This window comes from Elephantulus edwardii, unplaced genomic scaffold (assembly GCF_000299155.1).
Source record: "Elephantulus edwardii isolate Elephantulus edwardi_28Jun2011 unplaced genomic scaffold, EleEdw1.0 scaffold00014, whole genome shotgun sequence".
Taxonomy (NCBI): Eukaryota; Metazoa; Chordata; class Mammalia; order Macroscelidea; family Macroscelididae; genus Elephantulus; species Elephantulus edwardii.
Genome location: NW_006399764.1, coordinates 10524645 through 10536178, shown reverse-complemented (window position 1 = coordinate 10536178; position 11534 = coordinate 10524645).

The window sequence follows — 11534 nt, the reverse complement described above, 5'->3', positions numbered from 1 at the left end:
ATAGATCCCAGTTTCACAATTATTTGCTCAACATACAGATAGAACAGATGCGAAGAAAAGATACCTGACACACATTTTTCCTGATTTTAAACCAGGCAGTGTTTCCTTGCTCCACTCAGACAACAGCTTCTTGGTCTAAGAATAGCTTCTTGATGTTGTTGTTGTTGTGTACCATTGAGTTGGGACTGACCCATAGCTGACCCTTGGGTGGGAGGTCATTCTGCATTCCCTATAGTGCATGTTGAAGCAACATCCTATGAAGATCAGAAACTTACCTGCTCATGGACCGACCTGGACAAGGAGGAGTCTGCGCAGTAACACATCACCCACTGGTGCTGGGCTCGAACTGGAGAATAATGTACCAGATACTTCAAGTTTTCTAGGAAATTCAGATTTTTTTTTTACTTAAATTATTTCTTTTAAATGCTGAAAATTAATTCTTTTTTATTTTTTTTATTAATTTTAATGAAAATTTACAGAAACTTTGGATTTCCATTCATTCATTGTTGAAAATGTATTCTTTAAAACTGCTGAATAAACCAAAGTTCACTCCATTTCCAAACTTAACTCATGATTTCCCTGTTCGTAATGCTCAATCTGACCTCTGTCCACCTGTGGGCCTTCATCCCTCCTTCTGCTCCATGAGTCCACACCTCACCATGTTCAGATTAGATTCATTTTATAAATGCATCTCATTAGTTTCCACTTGAGTGCCTTTAAGCAGGTAATTCCCAGTCCTGTCTGGAATGTCCTTGGCTATTTTCTTACTGGTGAATGCACAGTCATCCTTCACAATTCATCTCAAGGGCCTTTCCTCAAGGTAAGGTATCCATCCCCACCCAGGCTAAGTTAGTCTCCGTGTAGCTTTTCTATTAAATCTACCATGTTTCTCTCTTGCTTTTCTACCTGTCTCCTTCCAAAAGACTAAACACCTCAGAGGTTGAGGTAGCCCATATCAGTATCTGTATTACAGTCCTTAATGCATTCTTCTAGGTGGTATAGCACTGGTCTGTTGATTTATTGTACGGAGGTAACTCGTGGTTGCTGTGATACTGAACACTGTGATCCTGGTGTGCCAAATGCAATATTGGTCACTCATGACAATGTTTGGTGGAGCTCCCCGATTAAAACAAGCTTGGAAGCAGGAGTGGCATCCACTTCTGAAATAGCTTGCCTCCGGAAATCCTATGAACTTGGAGAAACGAAGAAAGTTATACAAGTGTTCAGGTCTTTCGTTCATAGGGTCGCTATGAGTTGCCTACAACTTGACAGCATTTAACCACAACAACAATGCAGAGACCACAAGATACAGTGTAGGATACAGTGTTAAACGTCCAGCAGACAACTAAAAGTCAGTGATGCAAACCCACCAGCGCCGCCTTTGGAGAAAGAAGTTGCAGTCTGCGGCCATGAAGATTTACAACCTTGAAAACCCTGTGAGGCAGTTACACTGTCTTATAGGGTCGCTATGAGTCAGTAGCAATGGAACAGGAGTGGGTTGATGTGGGTAAATCAGTGTCTCAAACATCAACATCACATTGTGGAGCACGTATGATGCTCCAGCTTAACCAGTAATTGACTCTGATTATCATCTCCTTTTTATAAATAAGAAAACTGATACAGTGTGACAAGATTGGACCCCCACAATCAAGAAGCCACAGACTATGCATCTAAGTGCCATGTTCTCGTCCCTTCCACAGGAAGCAGAGCTATCTTTTGGAAATAGAGTTAAATCTGTTAGTCATTTGCTGGTGATTGACCATTCTTAAGTGTCCCTAATCCCTTTCTTTTGTGTCTCCCAGTTGCTAACCTGAGGTTCAGAGTTAAAATCACAAGGAAGGAACTTGGACATTATTAATGTAGTAAGAGTGAAAGACAATAAGCCTACCCAGTCTTCTGAATTCACAAGTCCTGGTTTCAGCTTCGATGCAAAACCAGAGTGCAGTCTGACCCAGTGATAACCCCGTGAGGGAGTTTGTTTTGGGTGTGAACAGGCTTTTAAGCAAATACGTCCTTCTATTTTTTCAATGCTGTTTGTTATTGTAGTCAAATCCGAGTTAGGCTTCATGTGGGACATCAAAGAACCAAAGGGGGGGGGCTTTCCATTATCTGCAGAAATGCAACAGAACGCCTTTTATTCCCCATCAAACCTTTATGATCTATTTGCCTGGCGAAGGCATGAACATCTAAGAAAAAAGTAAGTGTTGGACTGGCCTCTGCTCCTTTGCCCAGATGGGAGTTTCACTGGCTTGTTTGAAGTTTCAGGTCAAGAGCTTCCACCCTCAAAAACTAGTGGGTCTGCATTCTCTGTCCTCCAGCTACAGAGCTTATTCCTGCTTTTATCTGAGTCTCAATATCCACCTGAAGCAGTTAAATGTTTGGGAAAGGTGAAGAGCTGATAACACTTAAGAGACTCTGCAGCAAAGCACTGACAATTAAATAATGTTGTCAAGGACAGCTGAGAAAGTTCTTTAATCAGTAATCCAAAAGCATTGTGTCTGGGGACAATTGTCCTCTCAGCTAACATCTATGAACTGATACTGGGGGAAAAAGATCTGATAAAGGAACACACTGAAAGTTCACAATAACCCCAAATTATTTTCTTCAATTACAACTCACGTTTTGTAAGGCTCTAACTTGAAATTTTAGAACATGTTAGATATTACCTTGCATTTAAAAAAAAAATAAATAAAAAGCCTTCCAGTTAAAATTCTACTTTCCTTTCATTAAAATATTCAGACTTGCTTGGTTGTTATGTACTGTCAAGTCGGAACCAACTTCCTTCTGACCCCCAATTAGTTTTCAGAAAGTGTAAATTGCAAGAGTGGAGAATGCCCATCTGTCTCTCCAAGAGCAGCTGATAGATTCAAACCGTAAGCTTCTGGGTTAGCAGCACAACGCCTTATCACTAGGTCACAAGAGCTTGAGCCTCCACTTCCTGTTGTCATTTTCAGATCCACCAAGTTGGATCCAAATCATGGTGGCCCTCTCCTCACAACCACTCCCATATTTGAGCCCACTGTTGTACTATGTTAATTCACCTTGTTACAGGGGGTCTTCTTTGTTTTTTTACTGACCCTCTACTCTCCCAATGCTCTTCCCTAGTGATTGGTCCCACAGACCAGTTCAAAGGAGGTGAGACTAAAGAACTGTATTTCAAAAAAAAATTTTTATTTTAATATTTTTTTAAATAATGTTATTGAACATTTACAGAGATTTTGGATTTCCATTCATTCATTGCTGCACGAGACTAAAGAACTTTTAAAGAGCATTTCCGCTATACTTCTAAGACAGATTTATTCATTTGGGGAGCAGACCATGATATATTAAATATACTTTACTACTATCGTAATTTAAATGCATCAGTTTCTCTTCAGTCTTCATTATTTGTTGTTCAGATTTCACACACAGAGGAGGCTAAAAAAAAAAACCACACCAAAAACCATAGCTTGAATCAGGCGTATCATGGTCTTCAAAGTGGCATCTTTGCTCTTTAATACTTTAAACATGTCTAGGAAGGAGGACCTATAATCCTGCACTTAGTAATGGTTTTCATTTCTTCAATATGTTTATATTTAAACATTTGTATTTCAATATTTCATGTCCTATACATGCACATGTTTATTGTCCCCCACAAATCTAGTCATGTATTTTACTTAGTCCTGTATTTTTAACCTATGCTAAGTACTGCCATCTCCTGGCCATTAATATATAATGCTGCATGGGCAGTTTACAAGAACTCTTGACCACAAGCAGTGTTTTAGAAGAAACAAATAAATTACTTGCCACTTTAGAATTGACATTTAAATTATCACTCATCTCTCTTTCCAGAATTGATCTTTAAATTACGACTCTTCCCTGTCTGAGAAACATCAGTCAGAACAAAATTTACTTCTTTCTAACCCAGAAAGCCTCTCCGGGAATGTAGAGAGAAGAAAAGGCTTTATTGCTGAATAAGCATCGTGACGATGGTGCTGAAATGGCATTTTGTTCTGTTGTACATAGAGGTGCTATGAGTCAGAACCAATTCAAATCCATACAGCAACAGGAAGGATCAAACCAGAATGTTGCAAGAGGTTAACAACACTGCAAAGACAAAAAGGAATCTAACCCTTTGTATAGCTAAATAGATACTACATTCATGCTTTCAAGAGAAAATAGTTATGCTTCTTTTCCAATGCCTTTGTGGCCAGATATCTGAAGTTACATCAACTTTCTTCCAGAAAAAGTGATGCTTCTTGAAGCTTATTTTTATGGGTCATCTAATTGGCTCTAACACATACCTACCCTAGGTATAAATAGCATTAGATGCTTTCAGTGTGGTATGGCAGTAGACTGTACAAAAGAACCAAATACTGCTTGGTCCAGCTCCATCCTCACAATCATGTCTATGTTACAGCCACTGTGTCAATCTGCCTCATTGAGAATCATCCTTTTTTTTGTCCTTCGACTTCACCAAGCATGAATGCCTTCTCTGGGTACTGATGCCTCCTGATAAGATGTTTAAAATACATAAGAGGAAGTCTCACCACCATCTCTTCTAAGGAGTATTCAGGCTGCATTTCTTCCAAGCAGATTCGTCTGTCCTCCTGTCTAGCAGTCCATCCCCTATACTTTCCCAATATCATAATTCAAAGTCTTCAATTCTTTGGTCTTCTTTGTTCACTGTCCAGCTTTACAGTGCATATAAGGCAATGACAAATGTTCTGGCTGAAGTCAGGCATGCTTCTGTCCTCAGGTGACATCGCGTAAAAGTCTTTTGCTGATTTGCCCAATGCAATAAGTCATTCTATTTCTTGACTGATGTTTCCATAAACGTAGAATGTGGACTAAAATGAAATCCTTCATGACTTTAGTATTTTTTCAATTTATCATGATGTTGTTTTTTGGTCCAATTGTGAGAATTTGTGTTTATGTTGAAGTATAATCCATACTAAAGATTATAACATTGATCTTTATTAGTAATTATTTCAAGTCCTCTTCTCTTTCAAAAACCAAGGCTGTGTCATCAGCATATCACAGGCTGTTAATGAGTCTTCCTCCAATATTGATGCTGTATTCTTCTTCATATAGTCCAGCTGCTTGGATTATTTGTTTACCTTTTTCTTTTTCTTGTACTGATTGAATAAGAATGGCGAAATTATGTAACCGTGATGTTTATCCTTGCTGATTTCAAGTTATGTAGTATCCGTTTGCTTTCTTCCAATGACAACCTCTTGGTTCTACACAGGCACACATAAGTATTCTAGAAATCTTTGTCTTCACAGTATTATCAATATTGGGTTATGATCCAAAACATTCAATGCTCTTGACTAATCAATAAAACACAAGTAACCATATTCTTTATCTTTTCTACTTTCAGCCAAAATCTGCCTTATGTCAGCAATGATAGCGCTTATTCCATGATCTCTTCTGTAACCAATTTCAGTTTATGGTAGTTTCCTATTAATGTCCGGTTCTAGTCATTTCTGAATTCTCTTTAGCAAGATTTTATCTGTGATATCATTCAACAATTTTTGCATTCTGTTGGAGCACCTTTGGAATGGACACAAATATTGGTCTTTTCCAATCAATTGGTCAAGTAGCTGTCTTCCAAATGTCTTGATATAGAAGAGTAAGCCCTTTCAGCATTGCGTTTGTTTGTTGAAACATCTCAACTGTTATTCTGTCCATTCATGGAGACTTGTTTTTTGTAAATGTGCAGCTTAGACTTCTTCCTTCAGTACCACGGGTTCTTGATCAAATGCTGCCTAATGAGATGGTTGAATACAGACCTGTTCTTTCTTGGTAGTGACTCTATTCCTTCTGTTGTCTTTTGATGCTATACTAACAACCTTGTAGGAAGCCTAATTATACTTTAATAGAGATTGTTGCTAACTCCTTGAGTAAACATTAGCCTTAATTTATTATACACTTTTCAAAAGAAATTTTATGTTTTCTAAAGTAAATTTGTTGGGGGGAAAGACAAATCATCGAGTGAAACTTTTCTAATTTTCAACAGGAAGATTAAGCCTCATATTTTCTGGTTTTGTTGTCATTGTGGTGCCTCCAGGCTCCATCCTTCATCCTCACTTTCATCAAGCAAATAGGATTAAAGAGCCTTGGTTTCTGCAAGCTTCATCTGGGGCTAAAGGAGGGGGAAATACTAACTTTTGCTGCCCCCTGGTGTTCAAGTTCCCTACATTTTTGCTAACACGAAAAGAAAAACACACATTAACGTTTGTTCTTCCTTTCATATATTCATTTATATATCCATTCACTCAATTACCCATTCGATGAATAAATAGCAACAGTAGAGCCAGGAATCTATAAACTATAATCTATGCTGCTTATGCTTCTGGTTAGATAGATGGCATCGAGTAAGACTCTACAGACCTAAACCCATTTCTGATCCAGCGTCATTCTCATCATTTTGACACACTTCATTCCATTGTTGCAGTTACTGTGTCAACCCATCTCATTGAGGGTCGTCTTCCCTCTCACTGACCCTCTGCCTTTCCAAGAATAGTGTCTCGTTCAGAGGAATAGCCTTTCCTAACAACATGCCCAGAGTGTACGAAACAAAGTTTCACCATCCTTGCCTCCAAGGTCACTGGGTGCACTTTTACCAAGACAGATCTGTCCGTTCTTTTGACAGTACATGGGATATGCAGTACTGTCCTCCAACACCACAATTCAAAGGCATCTTCTTCTGTCATCCTTATTCATGGCCCAGCTCTCAGATGCACAGCAAGGGATTGAAAAGACCTGGGCCTGCATCAGGCACACCTTACTCTTCAAACTGGCCTTATTGATCCACAGTAATTTGGAGAGGTCCCTTACAATGCACTTACCCGATGCAGTGTCTCCTGATCTCCTGATTGCCAGGACCAAAGATGTGGATTGTGGATCCAAGTAAGATGAAATCGTTGACAATTTCAATCTTTTCTCCATCTATCGTGATGTTGCTTATCAGTCCAGTGTTGAGAATTTTTGTCTTCTTGATGTTGAGATGCAATCTATATTAAAGCCTGTATTCTTTGATCTTCCACAGTCTGTATTTCAAGTCCTCCTCACTTTCAGCGAGCAAACCCACAGCGTCCCTTTTCAGCAGGAAGTAGCTAAGAGAATACGCCATCCCCTTTTCCTTATGACTCAGGGTGAAGTCTCTCTCAGGGAGGAGTGATAGGGAATGGCAAAGGACACACTGACAAAGAAGATTAATCAGAACTGGCTTTGACAAGCACTGTGGCAATTGGACAATTAAAACAGACATTGGGGGGGGAAGAAGAACGAACTGGGGGTGAGGGTGGAGAAAACAGTGCAACAATGAATGAATGGAAACCCAAAATCTCTATAAATGTTTATGAAAATTAATAAAATATAATTATAGGGGGAAAAAAGGTTGTGTCATCTGCATAACACAAGTTGATGAGTCTTCCTCTGACTCTGATGCCATATTCTTCAACATAGAATTGTCAAATGATTTGTTCAGCATACAGATTGAATGCTGTTGTTGTTGTTGTGTATGGTCTGTCAGTCAACTACAACCCATAGCAACCATATGAACAATGGCTCTGAACTTTGCCCTATCATGAGCCAATCTCACTGTCTCTGACACATCTTGATGCCATTGCTACAATCACTGGAAATGTATGGAGAAAGGATACAACCCTGGCATACACCCTTCCTGATTTTAAACCATGCCATGCATACTTCCTTGCTCCATTCAGACAACAGCTTCTGAGTCTAGGCATAGATTTCATGTGAGCATAATTAAGAGTTCTGGAATTTAGATTCTTCTCAATATTAGCCATAGTTTGTTATGATCCACTTTCAAATGACTTTGCATAATCAGTAAAACACAAATAGGCATTCTTCTGGTATTCTCTGATTTCACCCAGAATTCATCTGACATCAGCAATGTTATCTCTAATTATGGAGAAACAAAAAATGTAGCCAATGTTAAAAAAAAATGTAGCCAATGTTATAAGAAAAGATAGATGGAACTATTATAAAGCAAAATTACAAGACAAATTTTCTTTTGATTGTCCTAAAAGAGTATCTGACAGCTGGACAATGAGTAAGGATGACAGACAAAGAATTGATGTCTTTGAGCTGTGGTGTTGGAGAAGAGTACTGAATATCCCATGGTGGCCAAGAGAATGAACAGATATGTCTTGGAGAGGGTGCGGCCGGAGTGCACTTTGAAGGCAAGAGCGATGAGGCTTCGCCTCACAGACTTTGGGCATGTTGCTAGGAGATGCTAGTTTTTGGAGAAGAACATGGTGTTGGGAAAGGTGAAGAGTTGGTGAAGAAGAAGAGGAAGACCCTCAACCTGGTGGATTGATGCAGTGACTGCTGCAATGGGCTCTTGTGTGTCAGAAAGTGTGAGGATGCCACAGGATAAAACAGGGTGATCTTTTGTTCAGAGTGTTACTATGAGTGGTGTTCAACTCCACAGCACCTAACAAGAGAGAGTACAGAGGGAGCTCTTGCCACCTAATGGGTAAGGAGTTGTGCTGTCGACCTAAAGGCAAGTGGTTGAAATCCACTCTGCTCCACTGAAGAAAGCCAGCAATGTTTTCTTATGTGATTTACTGCCTCTGAAAACCACCTGGAGGGTCAGCATCAGAACAAAACTTAAAGAGTGTGTTACTTGTGGAGCAATATTTATTTGCACATGAAGTTTTAACTTAATTCTTACTCAGTTCCACAAGGATAAATACTGTATAAAACCATTATGTAGAATGAGTATGAGGCTCCCAGGCGGAGGGTGGAGGGTGGAAATAGAGGGGTGAGGATGGGTTGGGGGTAGGGTGTTAATCACAGGGTTGCACAGTTCGATGGGTGGATGGGGTGAAGGAAATGGAAAGGATCTTTTGTGAAAAACAATGTACTCAAACTTTGTAAATAAATCGGAATTTTAAAAAAATAAAATGAAATAATTTTTTAAAGTTTTCACTTAATTCTGGTAATTATTGCCAGATGGCCTAGAATAACATTTTGCACCTGATACAAGATCCCTTGGAAGCCAGTGACACTCTCAGCAACTCCTAGATTCCTTCCACTTTAAGAACTAGAAATACTTCACAGATGGCTGTCTCAGTGGCTGCAGACGTGCAGACCTCTTCTTGAAGGAGCCTCTGGGGCCTAGTCTGTAGGGAGTCGCGCTCCTAACCCATAGCATCCCTCTGGAGGTTTGGATCTGCCAGCATCTGCTGGGGAGAGATGAGCAGTCACCTCCCACATGATTTCCGGCTCTGAAAACCTGCTGCAGGGTCATTTCTGAGTCGGTTCTGACTAGACAGTGAAGACCTTGAGAGTTGTCTGATTGATTGATTGTTTTAGATGCTTCAAAATCTGATTCAAGAGCTCACAGACCACGCAAAACTCTATTAGGGAAATCAAAAGGCTATAAATTCAGGTTAGTAGTAGAATATCAGTAGCCAGGCACCAGTATCCAAGAAATTAAAAGACATATTGTGATGGGAAAGTCTGCTGTTAAGGACCTCTCTAATGTACTGAAGAGAAATGGTGTCTCTCTGGAGACTAGGGTGCACCTGATACAGGCCATGGTCTTTACAATCACTTGTTATGCATCAGAGAGTTGGACAATGACTAGGGAGGATAGGAGGAGAATTGGTGCGTTTGAGCTGTGGTGCTGGAGAAGAGCATTGAGGGTACCAATTAAGGTACTGCTAGGAAAACAAACAGATTCATCCGGGAAAGGGATAAACCGGGCTGCTCCCCGGAGGCAAGGATTCTGAGGCTCTGTCCAACATACTTTGGATATGTTGTAAGGAGGGACCAGTTCTTGGAAAGGGACATCATGATTGGGAGGGTGGTGGGACAGTGCAGGAGAGGAAGGCCCTCTATGAGGTGGATTGATTCAGTGACTGGGGTAATCGGGATGGGAGTATCAGAAACAGTGCGATTGGCACAGGACAAAGTGGAGGTCAGGGCTGTTGTACACAGGGTCACTATGAGTAGCAAGCAACTCGATGGCACATAACAACAACAACAACAAGTAGAATACAATCACTGAGTCAGGACAGCTTCCAAATGGTGCTTACGGGCACCTTAGCCTTGACCCTCCAGGCTTTGGGCCTGTGTCACAAAGCTCCCAGGTCTATGAGTTATATCTCACTGCAACCTCCCCCCGCCCCCCAAATCCTCCAACAAACTTGAGCAAAGACTTTGATTCCATGGGAACTATCAGCCAGATGGTCAGCTCAGTCTCATGTTAGATTTCTGGTCCTCTACTTTGGCCACTGCATCTGCTGTCCAGCCCCGAAGTGTGTGTGTGGGGGGGAGGGGTACGCATAAAGATGCCTGCTTCTTTGCTGGTGGTGAAACTCTTGAATCTGCTGTTGAGTCTGCTCAGGTTAGTGGTGAAAATAGCCAATCCCCTTGTGGAGAGACTAACACATCCTATTCACATACTCCTGCCCATTCTCATGGCAAAGTCAAAGTCAATGGCTAGGAAAGCCATTTTCAACAACAAACCCTTAACACCACAATATGATTTTGAGTTTTGTTGCATTCTTTTTGCCACTCTATCAGTGACCTCCCATGGTGATGTTTCAGATAGTTGGTCGTGGTACCTAGACACCATCTAGTTCTTCTGGTCTCAATATCATGGAGGCTAAGATTTGTTATCATGGCTATTATTGTTGTATGGTCACTTAAAAACTCTATAGTGGCCATGGATAAGTTCCAGTCATTTGTAACTGGCCACTCCCATGCCCTGGTAGCCCACTGGGTTAAGAGTGGTGCTTCCAACTCAGTGGCACTTACCAACATGTTCACAAGTATTTGTGTTTCTTGTAACGCCTACTGATAAAAACTGCTAGAGTCTTCTTGCGAAGTAGGTTAATTTGCCATCAGTTACATACTCCCACACATAAATTTCGTCTAAAAATGTTACTTTCTTCCAGGAATAAGAACTGCTTCACTCCAAAATCAGACCAGGCTGGGTCAATATCCCTTTGACCAACATGCCATGTTTAAGAGCAAATTCTTGAGCCCTCATCTGCAAACAATTGTAGAAAAGTCCCTAAGCCCAGTCTATTCTCCTCCAAGTGTCTGGCTCCCTTGCTGTCCAGGGTCTAATCTGACTCTTTCCCACTTGTAGCAGAGAAGGAGTGCTGAGTAGAATTGGAGTCATGATACCTCAAAGTGCATAGCTGGTCAACGTCCCCTACTGAAGGGGCAGCCATAAAACCTAGGGTTCCATACCCTCGCAATTTCCTTTCCTAGAGGTGGGCTTCCTGGTCCACCAATTTAGATCTAAAGCAAATAATGAAATGACAGGGCAAGTCTCTGCTGTCGAAGTAAACAGCCTCTATGGGCAAGACCAGGTTACTATAAGAGAGTGATATGTTGAAAAACAAATGTTTACTTGTGTCTTACTTCAGTGTTTTGCTACTATAAAGAAAGTTTCCCTTTCACAGCCTTTCTTTCGCTTCTATCTTCACATTGTAAGTAATTAGCTGCATTTCAGCTTCTCAGAAGCCATCACTATTTTTTAAGCGTTAATGAAGAACTGCTTT